Source organism: Eleutherodactylus coqui, chromosome 4 (genome assembly GCF_035609145.1).
Source record: "Eleutherodactylus coqui strain aEleCoq1 chromosome 4, aEleCoq1.hap1, whole genome shotgun sequence".
Classification (NCBI taxonomy): domain Eukaryota; kingdom Metazoa; phylum Chordata; class Amphibia; order Anura; family Eleutherodactylidae; genus Eleutherodactylus; species Eleutherodactylus coqui.
In genome coordinates, this window is record NC_089840.1 from 19,392,663 (window position 1) to 19,415,687 (window position 23,025).

At 39.7% G+C, this 23,025-nt stretch overlaps 1 long non-coding RNA gene across 1 annotated transcript in view; it reads right to left on the reverse strand.

The window, feature by feature from the left end:
* LOC136624565 (uncharacterized) overlaps positions 1-22,573 on the reverse strand; it is a 100,322-nt gene extending 77,749 nt beyond the window's left edge. Inside the window, exon 1 of the long non-coding RNA XR_010792349.1 lies at positions 22,494-22,573. This is a non-coding gene — a long non-coding RNA (uncharacterized lncRNA). The remainder of the gene's footprint in view (positions 1-22,493) is intronic.
* Between the last annotated feature and the right edge of the window lie 452 nt (positions 22,574-23,025).

Consider the following 23,025-nt stretch of genomic DNA (forward strand, 5'->3'; position numbering starts at 1 on the left):
TTCTAAATGATTCTGCGATTATTCCTTTCAAAGACCAACCCGGTAAATGAAGCTACTGAAGCCTGAAGTGAACAGTTATTTCACAATGTTTAATATACATTTATTCACACTATACCCAGAATGTTACTCATACTCAGCGCTCAAAAATTTGATATTGGAATCTAAATCAAAAGCGTCTAATTTACGGCTTTCTTTGAAGTCTGGGTAAATCTCCTTTAATTAAATTCTCATTTGCAAAGCACTTTTGTTGGTAGTTAAATGAACAATGAGTTTTCTGTTGTTTGTTCTGCAAGTATTAAAATATCAAATTCGGGATAGCTGATTTTATCCGATGAATATAAGTGGATTTGGAGGGAATTCAAATATTCGTGCACACCTTGATCCTCATGTGAAACAAAGACCAGGTAAAAGTTGTAACTTTGCCATCAGCACATCTGCAGGAAGGAATTAGGAACATGAATCAGCTACTTGCCAGGACTAAAAAAAATTACCTGAAAGGGCAAGCAACAGAAAGAAAATCCACAACTAAGAATTTCAGCCATTTTGTATTGCTCTTAAAGGGGTTTTGTGGGCCTACACTACTGATGACCTGTATTACAGATAGGTTATCAATAATTTATCAACAGGGTTCTGCTGTTCAGAATCCCTGCTGGTCAGTTGTTTGAAGTAACAGTGGCGCTTGAGTGAGGGTGGCAGTTACTTCAAGTTTATACCAAGCACAGCACCATACATTCTATAGTGGCTATGCCTGGTATAGCAACACAATCCCATTCACTTAAATGGCTATGTGACTGATAAATGTGACTATTAATGACCTATCCTGAAGATAGGTTATCAATATTGTAGTCCTGGAAAATCCCTCTACAGGCAATGTGTCATCAAAAAATGACCTAATGTCTAAATACTTTTATGTTAAACATATTTTAACATTATCGGCAATTTTGTTTTTCAATGAAATTAGGGATTTTGAAAAAATTACCTAAATTCTTGTAGTTTTCACTCTGAGTTCTGTACAGCAGCCTCAAGGACCAACGACACAATAGACAGGAGAGGACCCATACACTTTAGGGAGTGTGCTGTGGGCATGCTTCTGTTAGCCTTCAGGCAGAGGGAGGAGGTGAGCTGTGACCTTTGTCTATTGTGAATGGTGGATCCTGTGTTATATTATATTATATATATATATATATATATATATATATATATATATATATATATATATATATATATATATATATATATAGACACACACATATGTTACCCTTTAGTGTAATTCTGCCTGTGATGATAATGAGATGGCTCTTGAAAAGTTTTCCATGCAAAACAAAAGTGTCAGCCCATCACTAGGTTTAATGGCCGGAGTAAAAGTGCAATATATTAAGATTTTTGTAAAATACACAAAGCATATGGAAAATTAAAGTCACCAAAAATAGAAAAAGAAAAAATATTCTTAACATAAAAACATACAAAAGTCATTTTCTCATTCCCCTTTAAAGTGTCCAGTCCCTAGCACTTGTATAATGAGCAAATGTATCTAAAGAACTTATCGAAATATATTTCTACTATTGGAATCACTATTTTTTTGGGAATACGAGTGATCACATATAACAAGGTCGCCCAGGGCAAATCAGATTCTTGCCTTCTTACAATGATCTAGACCACGATCTACTGCAGTACAGTATTCTTCTTATGAAGTGACCAAAAAAGTAAGTTTTTTTTGTGAAATAATACGATTAGTTTTACCAAATTGCATTTCTTTCTTGTGATTTTGTACAAATTACAGCAATAAAAAAATCTAGAAAATGATTACATGTGAATACAGGAAATCAATCAGTCTATTAATTGAAAAAGGATAATGATCAGGGGATAGTAAGCTCACTTGCTACATATCTTCTGAGAACTACGTGGAACAACACAGCAATTGTTTCATTGGTCCGGCTACTGTAATAATCATATGTCTCATCCTATTAAAGGGAACCTGTTAGGTCAAACATGCAATCTACAGCAGGATGGAGTCAAAAAGTTGGATCCAGCGCTATATCTCAATTATTGTGACCTATATTGAAATAAAAGGATCTCAATTTTGTGATGTGGCCCCTGTAAGATAGAGAGTAAAACCCAGTTGCAAAGTTGAAGAGTAGCATGTGAGGGTCTCTCTAAGTTTTGTAGAAACACTACTGTGACTGAATTAAGGAAAGTGTACTGGAAGTGTCCTCCTTCTGCTATGGTACAGGATTGGATCTATTTGAAAGTGGAGTTCAGGGCTGACACTATCATTGTGAGACCGTGCTAGTGAAAAGAGACGCGCCATTTCAGTGCAAATGCAATGCTAATTACCAGTAAGGACACGAGCCAATCAGAGGACCATTCAAATTTCAACATGAACGTATGCGCTGCAATTTGACGCAATTGCCATGAGGGAACTGTGTTAGGCCAGGGGACGTGGACCGCTACCTGAACCTCCCACGGATGATGGTTGATGACTTCCTGGATGTTATGCCCTTGTTGTAACAGAAGGAGCCACATCCAGCACACTTTCCTTACTTCAGTCACAGCAGCGGTCCCACCGGACGTAGAAAGACGTGGAAAGCGGATATCTGATTTTCACATGCTACTCTTCAACTTTACAACTGGCTTTTACCCTCCCCTATTGCTAGTGTCTGAACTAACAGTCATATCTCCATGCAGTTTCCTCTTGGTTGGGGCACACAACAGCACTGCCCTCTTTCCCTGGCACTATTTGCTATTGCTATTGAACCCCTTGCAATTCAGATCCACATTTCCATTCATAGCCGGGTTTAAACTGAACAGGTATGAGGAACATGTAGCTCTGTAAGCTGATAATATCCCTCTCTTTCTATAGGATCCGGAGTCTTCTCCGACTTCTGTACTTTCTGTCTTTGATGCATTTGGTTATATCCTGGGATTAGGGTCAACTGGGATAAGGCACTTTTGTTGGCGGTGGATCTGGCGGCAGCTTTGATGATCCTTCCGCTTCATTAAGCTAGGTGGATAGGATGACCTATCTGTGTATAGTGGTAAGTCACTCCATTACTCACTTTTATGAAGATAATCTGGCTCTGCTTCTGTGCTGGGTGGCAGACCTGTCAGCTCGTTGGGCCTCCCTTTCTCTGACCTTAGTGGGACATATCAACCTAATTAAAATGAAGCTGCTTCCCAAACTCCTGTATGTCCTTCACAACACTCCTATACTGGTTAGTAAGCGTTTTTTCAATCTCCTCCTGAAGGACACGTTCTTCATATATTGTGGACTGTTCTAGAGTTAAGCTAGAGGCTCTTTGTTTGCCTGTAGACTGGGAAGGCCTGGCTGGTGGTTGTCCTCTGCAGAATACAAACTGGTTGTGGGTTTGTAGTCTTTGGTGGTGGGCTCTGATCAGACTGTGTCGGCTGCTATTCAGGGGACCTACTCCTCCTGTGATCACTTTGCCAGAGCCCATAAAGGTAACATTGAAAGTTTGGCATACTGCCCTTTGTTTGCCACCTGGACAGGCGGTTAAGTGGTCTCCTCATACCCACCTGTGGCAAAATCCACATCTACAAGTTCCCATTTTGGCTGTGGTGGTTACTGCCCTCTCTGATATTGTGGGAAGGGGAGTTCTTTGTATCTTCTAACAACTACGGCCTTAGTCACACGGGCGTTTTTTCACGCGATTTGCGCATCGCATGACGGATGCGCATGCGCAAATCGCGTGACCGGCGCCGAAAAATCGCCCCAAAAATCGCCCGAAAATCTGCTCCTAGCCGCGTTTCATTAGAAACAGGCCGGAGCTGTCCAGCGCATTGCATTCAATGGAGACGGCAATACAGCGGCTCCATTGAATGCAAGCGCTGCGGGCGAGTGTGGGATGAATTGTCGGGAAGGGGTTAAATATATAACCCCTTTCCTGCAATGCATCCTGAAAAGTGAAAAAATAAAAAAAATGTATGTACTTACCTGCTTCCGGCAGCTGGAGATCCCGGCGGCCGGCCTGCAGTGGGTGTGAAGGGGGTGTGACTCAGGCTTGCCCCTGATTGGCTCAGCGCTGAGCCAATCAGAAGCAAGTCTCAGTCACACCCATTCATGAATTCATGAATGGGTGTGACTGAGATCAGCGCTCATGTGTCCGATACCATTGCAAAGCAAAGCAATGGTTTAAAAAAATCGCCGGACGCATGCGCAAATCGCGGCAATAAACGCCCGTGTGACTAAGCCCTACAGCTAAATTATACACAATGCTTTGCCCCACTGAGAGAAAAGGCCCTTCAGTAATGAATATCCCAGACCTGGACTCGGAAAATGTGGAAGATCTTTTGGCTAGGCTCTGGCCCTCCACTTAGCAGCATTAGAAATAGGCTTATACAAGCCAAATTCATCTATAGGATATATTATACCCCCTCTGACTGTATGCTATGGATCTATTTCCCTTGGCTGACTGTCCGAGATGCTTTGAGGGCATGTGTACAATCAAACACATGTTCTGGGAGTGTACACTTCTGCAGGATTACTGGCATCACGCACTTGAGTTCTTGGAGTCCCATCGGGGAGTGACGAGAATCTTGCATCCCAAGGCATGCCTCTTTGGATTCATGGCCGATGGCCCAGTGCACGCAACAATCCGCACCTTGTATAAGTTACTATTTTATGCTAAAAAAAAAGTGATTTTACTTAGCTGAAAGCACCTTAAAAAATGACTAGGAATGCGAGGACATGTGAAATCAGTAGTGTGATTCCCATGTATAAGATGGCATACATTGCCTGAGGTTACCCTGCTTCAACCAGATATGGGGTCATTGGGTGGATACACCTTCTACTGTATTAGGTACATTGGATTAACTGCTGGTCCTTTTTAGCTTTGCTGATGTCTCCCTTTACTCGGCACCTCTGCTCCTAATTCTAACAGTCGCGCTGTGTGTGTGGTCTTAATCTTTCCTTCTACTGCTTTTTGTTATTTTTTTTTTCAATTCCCCTTTTGGGAATGATGGTTCTCTTTTTGCTGTATATTAAATTGAAGGTAATTGCACTTTGGGGAGGTGTGGGAGTACATTTTATGTGTTCTACTGATACTATGGTGGGACCGTACTCACCTGCCTTAATGCAGTTTTGTCTTTTCCTTTTTGCACTTATAATGTGCAATTTACCTAATAAACGTTCCTTAAAGAAAATACAATAAAATAACCTCATTCGTGAAAAACGGTTATGGAGCTAGTAAAGATGATCTGCCAAGGGAAGTGATTAACTAGGTAATAGCCATTCTATATGTTCAGCCCTCACTTATTCCAAGGTATTGCCTACTTTCGGGATTCAATAAAGTTTTATATGAGCCAGTCACATAACAGAGGATGTGCCAGTCACCCAAACATATACCACTGTTTATTTAAAGGGATTGTCCAGGGTTAGAAAATCATGGCTGCTTTCCTCCAAACACAGCACCACCCTTGTCCATAGGGATGTGCATGGTACTGCAGTTCAGTTCCATTGGAGTGAATGGCAGCCGAGTTGCAATACCAGACAACCCACATACAAGGGTGGCATGGTTTTCTGAAAGTTAGCAGCCATGTTTTATTAACCTTGAACAACTCCTTTAAAGGGTTCCGTTCTGCAAACCATCATTAGAAATAACACTCCGCATGTTCCTTCCAAACATGAAAATCAAAGTGTACCAGTCTACGGAGAACTTTTATAGGGCAATAAATGCAAATCTTTGTGAGCATATAAGATTTATTCCAGGGTGGAAAAAGCTGCGGCTCAGAAAGTTATAAACTTTAGTTGCTTTGTGACAGGACTCGGCTGTGCTGAAGCATTCTTGTATTAAACAGCTCATTCTGAAGTTTGTCTTCTTGGCAATTAGCTGAGAGGGCATCTGAGGCTATGGCTTTACATAAATAATTGTGATTTCACCAATGACTTTAGGTATTTTAAGGCTGGGATGTTTATTACTTGGCCCATGAATATTTAAAGGGATCGTCTGATTTGGAAAAAATTATCTTCAAACACGCTATTAGGGCTTTTGGAGTCGACCCCTCGAGCACATGGCATTTTTCTTTTCTCTTTCTGTTTTTTACTTCAGTTTATTTCATCTTCACTTTCAAGAAAACACAACTTTTTTTCATTCACATAACTGTGAGGGATTTTTATTGGACAATTTGTATTTTCTAAAGTTACCATTTAATGTACCATATAATATACGGTATATTTAAAGCATTTCTTAGTGGGGTGAAATGGAGAAAAAACACAATTGCAGATTTTTGGAGGGTGGGAAGGCAGGGTATGTTTAACTTGTAATGTTTAATAAATTATTAAACTTTTTAACTTTTCTGGTTCTATTAAGGGACCACTTGTGCCATATACTGCAATACTTCAGTATTGCAGTATATTGTACATTAACATCAGCCTATTAAAGGGTTTTCTCTGGGACCTCAATATTGATGACCTATCCTCAAAACTAAAATGACAACTTGACGCTTGAACAAGCAACGTCAGTCCATACCAGGCACAGAGCTCTACATTGTATAGCGATTGTGCCTGGTACAGCAGCTCAACCCAATTCAATTGTATGAGAATGAGCTGCTCTCAGGCTATGTGACTGATGAACTTGATGTCACATGCCTGAGAAAAGGCTGTGACTCCGACTCAAGCACCATAGCCTCTTCAATTGGCTGACTGGTGGGGATCCTGAGCCAATCAACATTTAATTTCAGAGGATAGGTCATCAACAGTGTAGTCCCATTCACACCCAGGCCTGGAGGAGGGGATTGGAGGACAGAGAGAGCCTGCTGAATTACTTCTGAATGTAGCATCTCAATGGTTAAATGTCCATTGTAGGAGTTATCTCCGATCCCAGCCCTGCGTGTCTGTGTGATGTGCACAGTTCCTGAGACAATGGGATAGGGAATACCTTGCTTATCGTTGTGGATCAAACCCCTGAGACCTTCGCCGATCTGGAGAACGGGACTCCTGTGCCCCACTCTCCTGTCACTGTGGGGGTCGCTTCTCCACCCCCAGTGATGTCACTCTGAATATGCTAGTTGAGTATGTGGTGGCGCTTGGAAATCTTGGCAGTCCCACTGAAAGTGAATGGCACGCTAATGTACTTGCACGACTAGAGTGGGGAAGAAACCACACAGTGAGAAGGAAGGGGGAGACGGGACGCCAGTTCTTGAGATCAGTGAGGGTCTCAGCCACTCCAAAGTTAGGTCTACCTCGAAATGTATTGGCAAATTATGATAGAAAGTTGCCTACTCTAGCAGAATAAGTGCTGACAGAGCAAGAATCTTACAGCTCTGTCCACAATCCACCGAACTGGGTTGGTAATGAAGTTAATTTAATTTTTTCAGAGCTGTGCCTGTGTTGCAAACCCGGGCTGCTGCAATGTGGACAGAACTTCCGATTCTGTCTGCACTGACAAGGGACCCAGCAAACAGCTGATCGGCAAGGATCCCAAGCGGGAGATCCCCACCAGTCAACTATTCATGGCCTATCCAAAGGAGAGTAAATTAGTAGTTACGTTCCAGAAAGCCAATCTTACTTTTCACTCTTTTTTTTCGTACACGTGGTGGTCTACTGACATCCCAGATTTTTCTAGTTACACTTTTTTGCACATTGATATGTCCCTACTATATAACTATACTCATGAGAATTTCTCACCAATCTGGATCTCGATCATATCATAATGTACATGATAACTAAAAACTGGTTAGCCATTGCTGGCACAATGTTAGTATATACCATCAATGTGCAAAAGTGGGTTGAGACCATTATACGATGTTCATTGCTAGAACCAAGCAGAAAAGGCACTGTGGCACTTCCCCACTTTTTGACTCCACATAGCTTCTTTCAAAGGCTACAGGGAAGGTAGTATAGTTACAGAGGTTGTACCAGGATTTAAAGTTATCCCTTCTCCACAGGATGGAGGATTACTCTCAGATCGGTGAATTCCAACCACCAGAACCCCCACCGATCCTAAGAAGGAGTGTCCAATGCGCCCAGGAATTAATGGAGGGGTTTCCTCACCACCAATGATGCTTCATTCATTTCAATGAGACTGCTGGAGATAGCCAAGTTAAAGTACCGACTATCTTTGGTGATCCTACAGAAATGGAGTACATGCTCTACCACTGCTCCGTTCATGTGGGGACCTTTGGGACCCCTATTCTCAGGATCAGTGAGGGTCCCAGCACTCAGACCGTTGTGACCATACTCATGGTTAGAATTAAAGTGGCATAAACACTATAGCACTTCCACATGGCTTCTTTCAAAGGCTACATAGCATAGTTACAGGAGCTGTGCCATGATTGAAAGCTATCCCCTCTGTACGGGAGAGGGAATTACTTTCAGGTCAACAGGCTCCAGGCAGTTGGATCCCCACCAATCTTCAAACTATCTCCTATACTGTGGATAGGAGATAACTTTCAACACTGGTGCAACCCCTTTGATGCTACAAATGTCCAATAAGCCAGGATACAACCACTAATTAAGCACAATGCCACTTTGTTTCCTGTTGGCTCTGCTCAATTTTCCATGTGGCCACATGGTGTTGGTTATTGGTTACTTACAACTAGTCGACCATACACCCTCCAAAGAAAGTTAAGTGAAGCAGACAGGAGAAGTAGTGGCATAATGCCTTCCTAGCTCCATTGACATTCCAATCCAGCAAACACCAAGGGTCATAGTGGCCAAGCCCTGGCTGACTGAACATATAGCTAGGATATGCCACCAGTATATCACGATACAAGCCCTTTAACTTACTGAAAGTTTAAAAAGGGAGTACAGGGTGTATTATATGTCTAGAACACGTTGTAGGTCACTTCATAATGATCGGAACACTAACCAAACACTGGAAAGAAAATAAACCAATGGCGATCCCCGTCCAAATGTGAATCCGATCCTGAACCCCAGATGATGTGGCAAGCAGCTATGTCACCATACATTGTTACGTTAACCCTTATGTACAGTAACAGAATATATGGAAAGAGGTTGTAACAAAGATAAGCTGCATTTAAGGTGAAGTGGTCAATGGGAAACATTTCTCGAGAGAAACAATGAATAGAAATTAACATATGATCTCAGGAAGGAAACTTTGTGTGAAATGAACTGAGATGTAATTGCTATGTGCTGAAACAGTGATTTAATCTAAACACTTCTGGAGGTCAGGAAAGAATTGTTTATTATTGTGTAGAAAGTTCTCTGAAGCGGCTGAATAGGGGTTTTTTGTGTTATTTTTATTTCCTCTGGACGGCCGCAAAGTTGTAACCTAAGCTGAGGTCATTACAAAGTTGGAAATGATTTCCCTAACAATTAAGGCATGGTTGTGGTTTCAAAATCCATGCTCAGAGCTCCTTGGCTTTTATTCGCCTGCACAAAGAGCCAGCGGTGGGCACAATACCATGTGAAGTGCTATAGATGTAGGCCTGGGGGACTCTGGGAAATGTCACTGCTGTTGTATTATTGAGAAGGACCTCGAGACGGGCGGTACTGTACGGTGGCATCTAAGACAACATGATTGATTTACTCCAGCAGCAACTTAAATAGCTTCATGGTTTACCAACAGGATCAAAACACCGAATTAAATATGGCATATATATCATATATGTATCATGTATACCCACACACCGTATGTACAGAAGATATATAATTAAATCAATTATTTATACATAATGTAGCCAAAACGCTTGTTCTAGCGCTATATATCAATACTGGTGTCTTATATTGAAATAACAATAGCATACTTGAATAGGAAGGCATGGATGGGCTACACGATAGTATGGTGCATGTCCTTTCTTAAGTGCTGTAAGACCCATGTTATGATTGAGGTAAGGAAACGTAAGGTATGGTACATGGCCTATGCGAAAGCACACTCAAAGTGGCCTCTTTCTGCTATGATAGGGGCAGATTATTTACCTAAAATGACGTTTTTATACTGAAAAATCTCTCTAACATGCAGGATACGAGGGGTTTCCCCTCCTTGAAATTTGCTGTCCACTGCCTGTTGTTAAATGAAGTCTTTCTTTATTAACAGAGATAGCAAAATGCTGAGCAAGAAGCTAAAGAGATGTTGTCTCTAGAGATGAGCGAGCACACTCGTTAAGGACAATTACTCGATCGAGCATTGTCCTTAGCGAGTACCTGCCGACTCGGAAGAAAAGGTTCGACTGCCGGCGCGGGTGAGAGGTGAGTTGCGGCAGTGAGCAGGGGGTAGCGGGGGGGAGAGAGGGAGAGAGAGATCTCCCCTCCGTTCCTCCCTGCTCTCCTCCGCTGCTCCCTGCCTGCCGGTACTCGCTAAGGGCAATGCTCGAACAAGTAATTGCCCTTAGCGAGTATGCTTGCTCATCTCTAGTTGTCTCATGATACTCATAGAGGTCTATATACAGGGAGGGTGAGGAGAAGAGAGACAAGGCAGAGACTCACACAGACACTGCTGCAGCTAATGGTGACTTACTGTGTTACAGCTATTGAAATGACATCTACACTGCTCAGTACTTACTAAGCAGTCCTCAATTATGCTGTTTTTTCTTTGTGAGATTAGGAAGCAGAATCTACAGATTTCTAAGAAGACATTACAGCCCACAGAAGGAAACACTGATGATAGATACAGGATACAAGCCATATAAAAAAGAACAATGCATTCAGAGCTATTCTGGCTGGAATCCTAAACAGGACCCCGATGTACCCCTTTAAGAGTCAATAGGGTTGGTTAGGTGCCATTTCGATTAGTCATACGATGGATCCAGTGAAGCATCATGCCTTCTACCGTTACGTCAGTATGTACAAAGCCTTACCTTGATCACAATGCTAGAAAATTCCCATATTGTTCACATTTTCATTTCTCTTAAAAGGAATGTGTCATCAGAAAACAAACTAATGTTTAAATCAAGTGTTCATGTTAAAACACATTTTTAACCCCTTCAGGACACAGCCCTTTTTTTCATCCTCCCACTTTAAAAAAAAACAACCAACTCTTATTTATCCATTGACGTAGCTGTCTGATGGCTTGTTTCTTGTAGGACAAGTTGTCTTTTTTAATAATACTATTTAATGTACTTTTAAAAAATGTTTTTAAAAGGAAATGGAAAAAAATGTAATTCCGCCATCTTTGTCAGGTTCTTGTTTTTATAGTGTACACACTGCAGCAAACATGACATAACTTTATTCTATGGGTCAGTACGATTATCATCCCATTATCATCACAGGCAGGATTACAGTGCGAGGTGACACCTATATATAGATGACACAGGATCCACTATAAATAGTAGGTGATGTCACAGCTCACCTCCCCCCCCCCTGCACACTGACCACTAAGCCTAATAGTAGTCTGACACTTCCTGTTCTGTAGGGAAAGCTTCTCAGCTGTCATCTCATTATCACAGGCAGGATTACACTGAGAGGTGACACCTATACATAGATGACACAGCATCCACTATTCATAGCAGGTGATGTCACAGCTCACCTCCTCCCCCTCCCTGCACACTGACCACTATGTTTAATCGTCTAACACTTCCTGTTCTGTAGAGAAAGCTTCTCAGCCATCGTCTCATTATCACAGGCAGGATTACACTGAGCGGTGACACCTATATATAGACAACACAGGATTGACCATTCATTATAGGTGGAGACGTCAATGAAGACTCAGACAGGCGTGTTTACTACAAGGAAGGAGAGAATCTGGATCACTGCTCAACTTGAACTGCCCATTGGACCGTTTTAGTTGTCATGTAAGCATGGCAGCCTCAATACTCCGGCTTTGGAGTATCTCCTAAAAAAATTAAAGTCACCTTTATGTTCTTCTACCCGTCACGCATGTTATCATACAAGTAGCTTACTCTGCTTAATTCAAGTGACAGACTTCCTTTAAAGCTTCTTGTCAAGGGATTCTTCTAACAAGTAGCGGCTGGACAACCTTTTAAGCCGTTCTCAATATTACTGTAGCCTTTCCCAAGGTGAACCTACGCTTTAAGGCACAAATCTCTAATTACATATAACCTCTTTATCAGAAAGCCCCTCGTATAAAGTATTTCAGATAATAGTTTCCATATCAGTATCAGCCAATTACGTATTAAATCCAATAATCTCTTTGAATTCGCACATCTTGTTTTCTTCATCCGGCTTTTTGCGATAAGACATTTCAACAGGTTGAGCGAAAAAAATAAAGAAATCAGGGAAGTTCAAAGGCTTACGGCTGAGAATTGGCGGTGCGGACACAAAACCTTCATCCATTTGGATTCACGGATAGTTCTTTTAGATGTGTCTAAAGTCAGCGGACACCAATGAATGATTAGGATGACCTATAGGTGAATTGTACTCCATATAACAATATGACTGCGCAGTACTCAAAGTACGTAGAAACTTCCAAGGGGCATTGTGTTAGAAAAGGTTTCAATGCATCAAGAAAAGAACTTTCTAATAGTACATGAAGGCGATTTGTAATAAGGAAAGTTTGAACATCCATATAAAGTCTTGGAAATCAGAGGAAATTCTTTTGGAGCTAACTACACAGCACTAGGACCCATGGGCATGGCAGAAATAAATGCACAGTGCCTATACAGCACGATATGAACCCCTGATGACTGCAACTAAGGAACCATCGGCACTAATTGTGCGGGTGTATAGTGCCTCCATAATGCGCAGTATCCAATGCAACTACAGGCCCCATATTTTTTCTTCATACAGATGCAGTCAAGTTTAACTGTGACAATACCTGAGATGTCCGAGTTTTCTAAAATACACCAGGTTCTCCTCATTTGCTGCTGTTTGCACCCTGTCTGTAACTTCTGATTTTCAGGTGGCCTTCTCCATTTTTCTGTTCTGCTGTCTGCAATCCACTTTTATATAAGGAATGTGTGAGTATATGAGGAATAACATTATATCTGATTATTATATGACTTGTATCCTGCATTTATCCCCATTTCCCTTCTGCAAACTGTTTATCTGATTCTCAGCTCTCTGTGAGCTGGTGAGAGGAGTCTAGCTGCTGTGCTGTCTTCTATACACAGAGAAAACTGCAGATTCTGCTTTCTGTAAGGCCCTTAGTTAGATGAGCGATTTTTCAGTACACGAATAGTTACGCAAAAAGATCGCCCCTCGCGTGTAGAAAAAATGCGTGACCAGGTGTACTCCAGCTATTTGAAGCCTGTTCACATGGTGGGAGGTGCGTGGTGTGTGTTTTCCAGCTCCCACAGGTCCTATTTTCCGGTGCACTACGGACCTTTAGATGCAAGCTGCACTCGCATGTCCTATCTTTGGCACGTGCGAGTATTTTGTGCCTCTAAAAAATGTATATGTGAATACTTTCTTAGGAAAGCACTGGTTCTAATAGACACAATTTATTTGCGTACCCATTCCAGCGCAGAAAAAACACTCGTCTGACCGAGGCCTAGGGGTGCATATACACATTGCAGAAATGGTACAGTGTGGTGAAATCAGCAACTTTGGAAACAGCAAGTGTATTACAGTATGGGGAAGAAGGGGAAAAGTTAGTGAATCTGCCACCTTTAATTAAAAAAAGTTATGTTCAAAAGTAAGATAAATATAGAGACCGAGTTTTCAACAAGTCTTCTAAATTACACTAGGTTCTCCTCATTTCCTGGTGTTTGCACCCTGTTTCATGTCAGCTCTGATTTTCAGTTAGTCTTCCCCATTTTTCTGCCATCCTTTCAGGGAAGGGGAAGGGGAACTAGCATTCTGCCAGTACTTCATTTACTGACTTCCTTACCCTTAATTTTACACAAGTTTTCTAAAATACCCCAGGTTCTCCTCACCTGCCCATTTGCTCCTGTTTGCACCCTGTCTCATGTCTAAATTATGATTTTCAGATGGTCTTTCCAATTGGTCTTCCCCATGGTCTACCAGGCTATTTGCAATACACTTTGAGAGAGGTGGCATGTAGCAATCCTAACATTCTGCAAATAGTTCACTGTCCTGACTTCCTTGCCCTTACTTCCCATGCTACATTGCACTGTCTCTGGTCCAACTTGCAGTATCTGAATGCCCGCGCTTCAGCTTTTCCAGGAATATCAGCCATTTAGAAAAATTCTGACCAATGGTTAGTAAACCCTCTATAATGTGTGTGCACACTCACATGCTATAACAGGAGAGTCAACTATAACAGCAGGAGAGTCAGAGACTGTGGAGATAGTTAGCACAGTGTCTGCAGATCCGTCAACCTGAAGCCTATGAAGTTAGCCGCTCCCTCTGTTGCTATACAAATGTCCCTGTGTCCTTATTAATACAGAAGCTTTGTACCTAACAGCAGAGAGCAGAATGCAGAGAAGGGAACCCTCTAGTGGCAGTCACTTCAAACATGATTTACGGTGGTAAAAGGAACAAAAAACTTTTAATACAAGTATATTACAGAAATTATGAGACTAACATGAGCTAGTAAATGAGCACAAGCTGTCTGAAAAGTTATTGCCCCTTTAAGCAATTGAAAAGCTATTGTTTTGTGTTGACACAAATGGTCTATTGGAAAGCTATTGAAGAAGCAAATGACGTTATCTTAACATTTTACGAGTCAAGTTAAACTTGGCCACATCTTTATGAAGTCAGAAGCATATCATTACACAGAAGGTATATAACTATAGGTTATAGATAACTATAGGTGCTGCGTTATAGTTCTGTACAGCTCAACACTTGAACAAAGTTAAGATATAACTATGAGCACTAACTGTAAGTCATATTACTCATGATTAGAGATGAGCGAACGTACTCGTTTAGGGCGATTTCGCAATCGAGCACCGCTTTTTTCGAGTAATTGACTACTCGGACGAAAAGATTCGGGGGGCGGCGTGGTGGAGCGGGGGTAGCAGTGGGGAACAGGGAGGAGCTCTCTCTTTCTCTCCCCCCCCCCAACTCCCCTCTGCAACCCCCCGCTCACCCCCAGCGCCCCCCGAATCTTTTCGCCCGAGTTGTCAGTTACTCGAAAAAAAGCGGTGCTCGATTGCGAAATCGCCCTAAACGAGTACGTTCGCTCATCTCTACTCATGATGCAGTCGCACAAATGATTTTCCTACATGAGTCCCATCCCATTGATATGCATGGAACTCACCCAGGTAAATAACCCATTTATTTCAAGGAGTTCATTTACATGAGCGATTCTTCACTCACATCAATAGTGTGAGGTCGAAAAATTACTGCATGTCCTATTCTTTAGCAATCCTGTTCACAAATTCCCTGTTGGAGCAAAAAAAACATTTTTAAAAATCGCATCACACTCAAATGTGAATGTGAGTTTCATGCAATTTTCTATTTTTTTACTATTGGAAAAAAATGTTTTTTTTATGCGTGTGAAAATTGCACATGCAGCGATGCAAAACTCATTACTATCACAGGCAAAAAATTGTAGGTTAATGAGTGCAAAATCGATCTGAGTTTTTGACCGATATGAATGCCCTCTTAACCACAGTTGCCAACCTTCTTTTTGGGGGTTGGACTTGGCCAAAGTCATGGGCAAACATTTTTTTCTGGATAAAATGGTGAGCTAAAATTAAGTCATCAGCAGCATTTACCAATTACTGCAATATGATATTCATCATAATTGGCAAAACGACCCTACAATCATAGAATCGTGAAGTTGGAAGGGACCTCCTGGGTCATCAGGTCCAACCCCCTAATCAGAGCTGGATTCACTGAATCCTCCCAGACAGATATTTGTCCAGCCTCTTTTAAAAGACTTCCATTGAAGAAGAACTCAATGAAACTCTTGTTTGATAGTGTTGTACATTTCCTTGAGGACAACCCATTGTGCCATTTTTAAGGAACTATGTAATGAGAAAATGATCTATTTAATAAATTAAGTTTTAATGTTAAATATTTTCACAGCTTACCTCCTCCCCCTCACAGGTCACAAAGCATGCTCACAATACTCTCCAATAAAAGTCCATGAGTCTATTCCTGACTATTATGTCTATGACCCATGATGATGCTGGACAGCATATCTCTAAATGCTGTTAACTGTAGGTCAAACAAAATGATTGTCCTCATAATCATGTAAAGACAATAGAATAAAGAAATATATACAATCAGAACAAGGGCAACAGATTTAAGAAAATGAAAATGTTCCACTATCTGATTCTAATTAGTAAAAGAATATTGGGCAAAAATATAGGTGATAAGTTCCCTTTAAGATCTCTCTTTCCTGATTTAACCGGGTTGTCCCACTTTTATAAAAAACAATCTTGGTAATTGTATAGCGCCAACTTATTCTGCAGCGCTCTCAGGTAATTATTACTTATCATTTTACCAACCTTGGAATGATGAAAGGCTGAGTCAACCTTGAGCCGGCTATCTGAATCATGCGGGGATTGAACTTGCAACCTTTAGGTCACAGGCAAGAGCTTACACTCTGCGCCACACGAGGCTCCATATTTATAAATGGAAACCTCCTGGCATCCAGTGGAGGGACTCTCACCACCATTCCTCCTGAGCTGTCTGATTCAGGAACATAAGGCTTAGACTATGGAATTGCTAAAACTATCAAGACCAATCCAGTTGCATAGCTTGCATCAGAAGTATCATCGTACATGCTACAAGTCGCCCTTTGCTCTGCCTTGGCTTTCCCATTCCACTAAAATACGAGACACAATACCTTGTAAATGGACTTCTCAAGGCCTGTCTAAAAAACACAAATCAAAAATAGTAGATTAAGATAAAAGTGAATTTCATTCTTTTTTGGAGCTCTCCAGTTTCAACATTTTTAGCAGAATATCACACCGATGAGGGTCAGTGGCCATTGATTGGTAAACATCCAGGACCTTTTGACTATGATCAGTTCTGAGCCATCAATTTACATCATTGGCAATGACCAAGAAGAAAACACATTGATTTCCACAGAGCAATGAGGCTGTTTGTGCCTTCAGCCCACAATTAAAATGAATTATTGTGATTGCCCCTCCTAATCTGTAATCATTCTTAAATGCATTAGTCACATTTACACGGCTCCATACAATGACATATAAAGCATATATATATATATATATATATATATATATATATATATATATATATGACAAAGTATCCTATTTGCCCCAAGTTTACAGGGACAAATAAACAGCAAGCTTATATAATCAATAAATTATTGCATCTTTTCACATCTTTCTGGCATGCAGAGTCCCCATGTGTTTATGTTATGGGACTGTAGGCGCCACCTACGTACGCTATCTCATGAAAACATCGTAATAGCAAAAACATGCACATCATCAGTGACGTCTCGTAAACCTGCCATGGAGCTTCTACGTTGGAAGCCCATGTGACTGGTCTGGAGGATGTCACCAGGCCTGCTGGCCGGGTGATGTCACCTGACAAATGCCATGGAGCCACGATGAGCATGGGGAGCCCAAAACAATATAAAATCAATAACTCAGAAAGCCCCTTTAAGTGCTTAAATTGAGCTACTAACCCAGATCCATATTGACAAAAAATTTTGAATTCTCTTCTTTTATGCAAGGTTTTATTAATTCAATCAAGAGAGATTTCAATAATCCACAAATAAGTGAATATCTCCGGTCAGAAAACACAAGCGCCCCACAGAGATGTAGCAATCATTAACATGACTGGTGCATCACGATCACTCGATTTACATTGCTGTAGTATATTGTGTGGACTGTCATGTTAATGACCAGATCTGTACATGGACGACATGTTTACCAACTAGCACCAGTAAGACTGTGTATGGCGTGATATCCTGTACTGTACGTTGTGAAGGTCTGAAGAAGGCCCCCTGACCACAAATGTTCACCAATTCTCTATAAATGTCTTGTAAATAAAAATAAAAAATCTTGCATCCAAAAAGGTGAGTGCGGAGTTTTAGGCACTACTGTACGTTACCTCTGTGAAACACCAAGCGGCACTTTTATTACTGGCTGTTGCACCAGAATTCTGGCACAAATCAATGTAGACTAATGGGACATACAGAGGTACAGTCTGGGCCCATAGCAGTGTACGGTCCATACAGCATGGATCCAATCAACACAACCCCATAAGAGCGTCTTATTAGAACCCCATGAAATACTCTTCTACCAGAGCGGTTCCTCCTTTGGAAATCGGATTCAACCTTTAACTTAATATTGATACAAAACAAACAAACAGGTTCTAATAGAGGAAAACAAAATGCGGATGTTTGCTAGATTTAGTGATTTCCTACAAGACTACAGCCATTAAGGCTTATCAAATGTTCAGCTTCCATTGTGTGGAAATGAGTAAATAACGTTCGCCTACTCAACACTCGTTTTAGGATACACAAAAAGACAGGAATGCTCCGTAAATCAGAAAACTAAGCATTCTTATAGTCTACCGACCGCAAATCATCATGTATCAGTAATATTACAATGACATGATCGCTTTATACACTATATAGTAAAGCCTGATATTCTATTTCATCATATTACACATTCTGTAGAATTAATACAATAAAATCCTGAAATTTACAACGGTACAAAGCCTTTTCACAATTTACCCCCCCCCCCACTTCTATTGTCAATATTTAAAAGGACACAATGTTTAGACCAGCATTTTTTACAATACAATACAAATTTCAGTTCTGTTGAGAGTCGACACCAAAGGGGTAAATTGAAGGGGGAAAAAAGGCTACTGGCTGTCTTGTGTTTTTGTGAAGAGGATTGTACTTATAAGTTAATAGTTCAGTTAAAGCTAAAAAAGCGAAAACAAAAAGCAAAGCCCTAAAAAGAAAAAAAACTTTGGCCGATGTACAAATATGACAAATGGATTGTGATAGCACGGTGTAGGAAGCTATCTTATCTTAACCCAATAAAGTGCTATTGATTGCTTACTTTAATACAACAGAACTGATTGTAATGTAATTCAGAAGTGTAAATAAGCCCCCTGGTAGCGCGGCGCGCCATATTATATCGCTTAAAGGGCACCTTTACGCGGAAGAAATATTGTTCAAAAAATTGTTTAAACGAGTGACAATTAACTCTAATCGTTCATTGTGTAAATACAGCCAGCAAACGAACGATGAACGATACATAAAAATCATGGTTGGCTCGTTAACTAATCGTTCGGTTTAAATCCTTCTCTTTCACTTACACAACAAATGTCAATGATTGAACGATTTCTTGTTTGAACGAGCCAACGATGTATCTGCCTGTATGAATAGCAAATTCTGACATCGTTGGCTCGTTCAAACGAGAAATCGGCGCGTCTAAATGGACTCTACGAGTCCAGCTAAAGAAAACCCCCTCTGTGCATCTCTCGGTACAGACATTCCCATCGAAGCTGGCACCAAATAAAATAATCACTTAAAAAGTTTTACAAAAAGGAGTCATTAATTTGCTTTCTGCAGACACACGCACCTGCGGATCAGGCCATTACTGGCAAAACTTACCCCGCTGTAGTACAATAATTTAATTTAAAAGTTCAAAAATAATAAGGAAAGCATTTGATGAAGGTAAACGAGGTAGGAACATGCAAGCAATCAGTGGCACGGATGCTAATTGTATTGATGCTAAATTCTAAATGAGTGGTTTCTACTTTGTTGTTAGAGCTAATCATAATAATTAGAACTGTAGAAATAATATCAGCCGTTTACTATAAAAACTAGAAAAATTACCAAAAACACACAGTTCAAATTTGTTAATGATAAAATCTATAGTATTTTAGTACATAACACATCAAGTCACATGGCTCACCCCCACACAGGGTATATATGTAGAAGAAGCCTACGTATCTGCAATATGAACTCCAGCACTGAGGATATAATAGACAGAAGTCTTGGATTCCCTCTTCGAAGGATTAGAAATGTAGATCATTATTAATGTAAAAGGGTATAATAAAGCTATAGTATCTAATTTTCAATCAAAAGTCAAACAAGTTTTGAGGAAAGGATATTAAACACATGAAATAATGATGAATTTTACCAAACTAAGCAATTTAATCTATTGTCTAAAAGAGAAAAAAAATATTTTGGAACTGCCCCATTTTATACCATGAAGAGAGGCTTTGTATCTTTATTAAACTATTGTACCAGGAGGTGTATAAAAAACTTCAGATAAAACATAATACCATGATGCATTGTATCAAATGATGAATTCGCCTTCACTATATCCGAGGCCAACACAACACCTAAAGCAACTACATCTAAGAATGGTCTCTGGTAGCCCTGAGACAGGATGACGGCACTACAAGGGTAGCTGAACTACAATATATAACTCTATGCCAATGTGGATTGTTTTCATGGGTGTAAATCCTTTAATTTTGGCTTACATTGCATTAATACTACCAGCACCTCCTCAACCCATAGGGATGTGCGATCATGGATATTCTTTAATGTACAAAATGGCTGCCTCAGTTGCAATTGATGGGTGCCTTCTAAATGGTTAATGCAACAACGTGTTTTTGGATCAACGTCCAAGAATTCGTAATTAGCTGGACCATTGCCGCAGTCTTCTTCTGTTTTAATAATAGATAAATAAAAGTCTCCACCTGACACATAGAGGAGGGTAGAATTCACACAATTTGAGGTTAAAAATATGGAAATTACTTATTATTTAAAAGCATTAAGACCCGATAAGGATAATGGAGTATTCGTTATATAATAAGACCCTTCAATATTTGTAATGTCAGCAGTTTGATACTACGATTTGTGCCCCAGTTTAAAGAATTATTCAATCCTTCTCTGGACACCAATATATTTCACCTATATTTTTGAAAAATTTTTGCTGACGGAACGTCATTTTCTTACTAATTTGTATTAGCTCGTTTTACATTGTTTCCTAAAGTTGATTTTTTTTTCCCTTGGACCCCTCCCTCAACTCAATCTTATGTTTTAAAGACATTTTGAGCTTTCAAATTAGCAACATACAAGTGGAACGATTTAGAACACAACTGAACACAGATGTTTTGTCTCAGGAGATGATGATTCCTCGATGGTTCAAGTGTGCTCCAAGGAAAGCTAGAAGGTTGTACAGTTAACTCCCAGGATGTCATTCTAAACCATACAACCTACTACCTCAACCTGGATGCACACAGTTTCCAACGCAGTCCATATCTTCATTTCTTCCACGATTCGCACAGTTGTGTAGTCCCCCACTTTGTCCCGAATTCCCATATTTTTCAAATAAAAACTAAAAGGGGTTGAAAAGGCTACAAATACATGTTATAATTGAGGCATTTATTGGCCAATTGAAAAAAAAAAAAAACTATGCAAGTGAATAACTATAAATCTGGGAAATTCAAAAATACTCGTATCTGGAACATTGTTAACACGATCACATGTCTTACAAAATGTGCTTGTCCTGTCAATAATATTGATGTGCTTAAGAGGCATTCAAGTAATGTTGATAAACTGGTGATATTGTTAGGCGAAGAAAAAAAGAATGGAAAACTAAAAAGATTATAACATAAAATCATATTTCCCCAACAGATGATACTAAACACTTTCTGTAGGAAAATGTGTATTCCTATGGATTTCAATAGAATTATTATTTATTTTTCTAATTAGATAGAGATATGAGATGGATGGATTGAAGTTACCAGAAAATTCTAGAATTTAAGGGAGAATTTATAAAAAAAAAAAAAAGCATTCTAGAAGTTCTTTAAAAATATGTATATGCCATTTTAACAGGTTGAGAAATTTGTGGACTCAGAACCTCAACCACACAGACCCACAGAAACGAGCTTGAGCAGAACAATTCACCACAAGATCGGATCTACGGGTTTATGTTATTAGGTATGAAAATATGTACAAACGCTTTTACATTCTATTACATATTATGAGCAGTAGTAAAAAAACTGAGAAAAACGAGACAAGAATTACGCGTTTTTTTTTAAGGTTACAAAATATTTTCCAACTTAGGTAAAAATACTTATTATTAGGAAATCGTGCACCATAATACGACCACAAGAAAGGCTTCAAATGTTATATTTTTGTCATTCTTTAAAAAATAAAAAAAATAAAAAAGTAAAAATCTTTAGCTGGTTTTACCATTTTTTTTTTATAACATCAAAAATACAAGAACGAAAATAATTTTCTCAGTAAAATATTCAAAAACAATAACTAACATTTAGTCCAAAAATATCACCGATGCATAAATGCAGTGATGGGTTCGGTTTGCCCCATTACCCATCCACAGAGATACTGCATAATATCACATAGCCTGAACAATGCATTATGGGATACAATCCTGGACGCACATTTGCGTAATTCCGTCAAACTTTATCGATCGGTATGGGAAAATATCAGGTCGTTTATTAGTATAAAAAAATGTGACTACATTGAAAAAAAAATGCAAACTTATTTAGGAACAGATGCTTGAAACTGACAGACCTCGACGAGCGGCGACGGAAAATAAGTTCTTATTCCAAAATGTAACCATTGCAAAAGTAAAAACAAACATACATACATATTTATACACTTGTCAACCAACGTGAAGGATTTTGGCAGCAGCAGGTTTTGTAAATTGTTATTTTTTTTTCAAGCGCATGATGTGACCAATTTAGAAACGAGAATCATTTGTGGCAAACAGAAGGACATTTTCGACCCCCTTACCTTTTGTTGACGTCCTATAAACTTCATGCCTTCGGTAAAAAGTTTGATCCTCCTGGCTTGGCTGAAAAAAATGAAAGAACATTCAGGATGAATACGATTAAAAAAAAAAAACCATTAAAATAGCTACTGTGTGCTTAAAAAACAAAACAAAAAAATTGCTAATCGCCGATAAGTATAAGTTTACATATTTAATACAAATCCCTGCATTAACTTTGCTGAAAATATTTCCCCTGCAACAAAGAAACACGACAATGACAAGAATAGATGCAGAAAAGATACCATGGCCTCAATATGCAGGCAAAATACTACATAGAAAAATGTATCATTTAGAAATTTCCCAAAATTTTTGTAAATTCTAAAAAAAACTTCAGTTTCGCCAAACGGTAAAAGGATATCGGTAAAGCTTAGGATGCCATACTTGGCAAGCTACTTTTCTTTATTCTCAATTACAATGGGACATTCACCTTTACAGCAAAAAAAAGGCAATATTTTACCATCTAATGCATGAAAAAAGATAAAATGCCTGTAATTA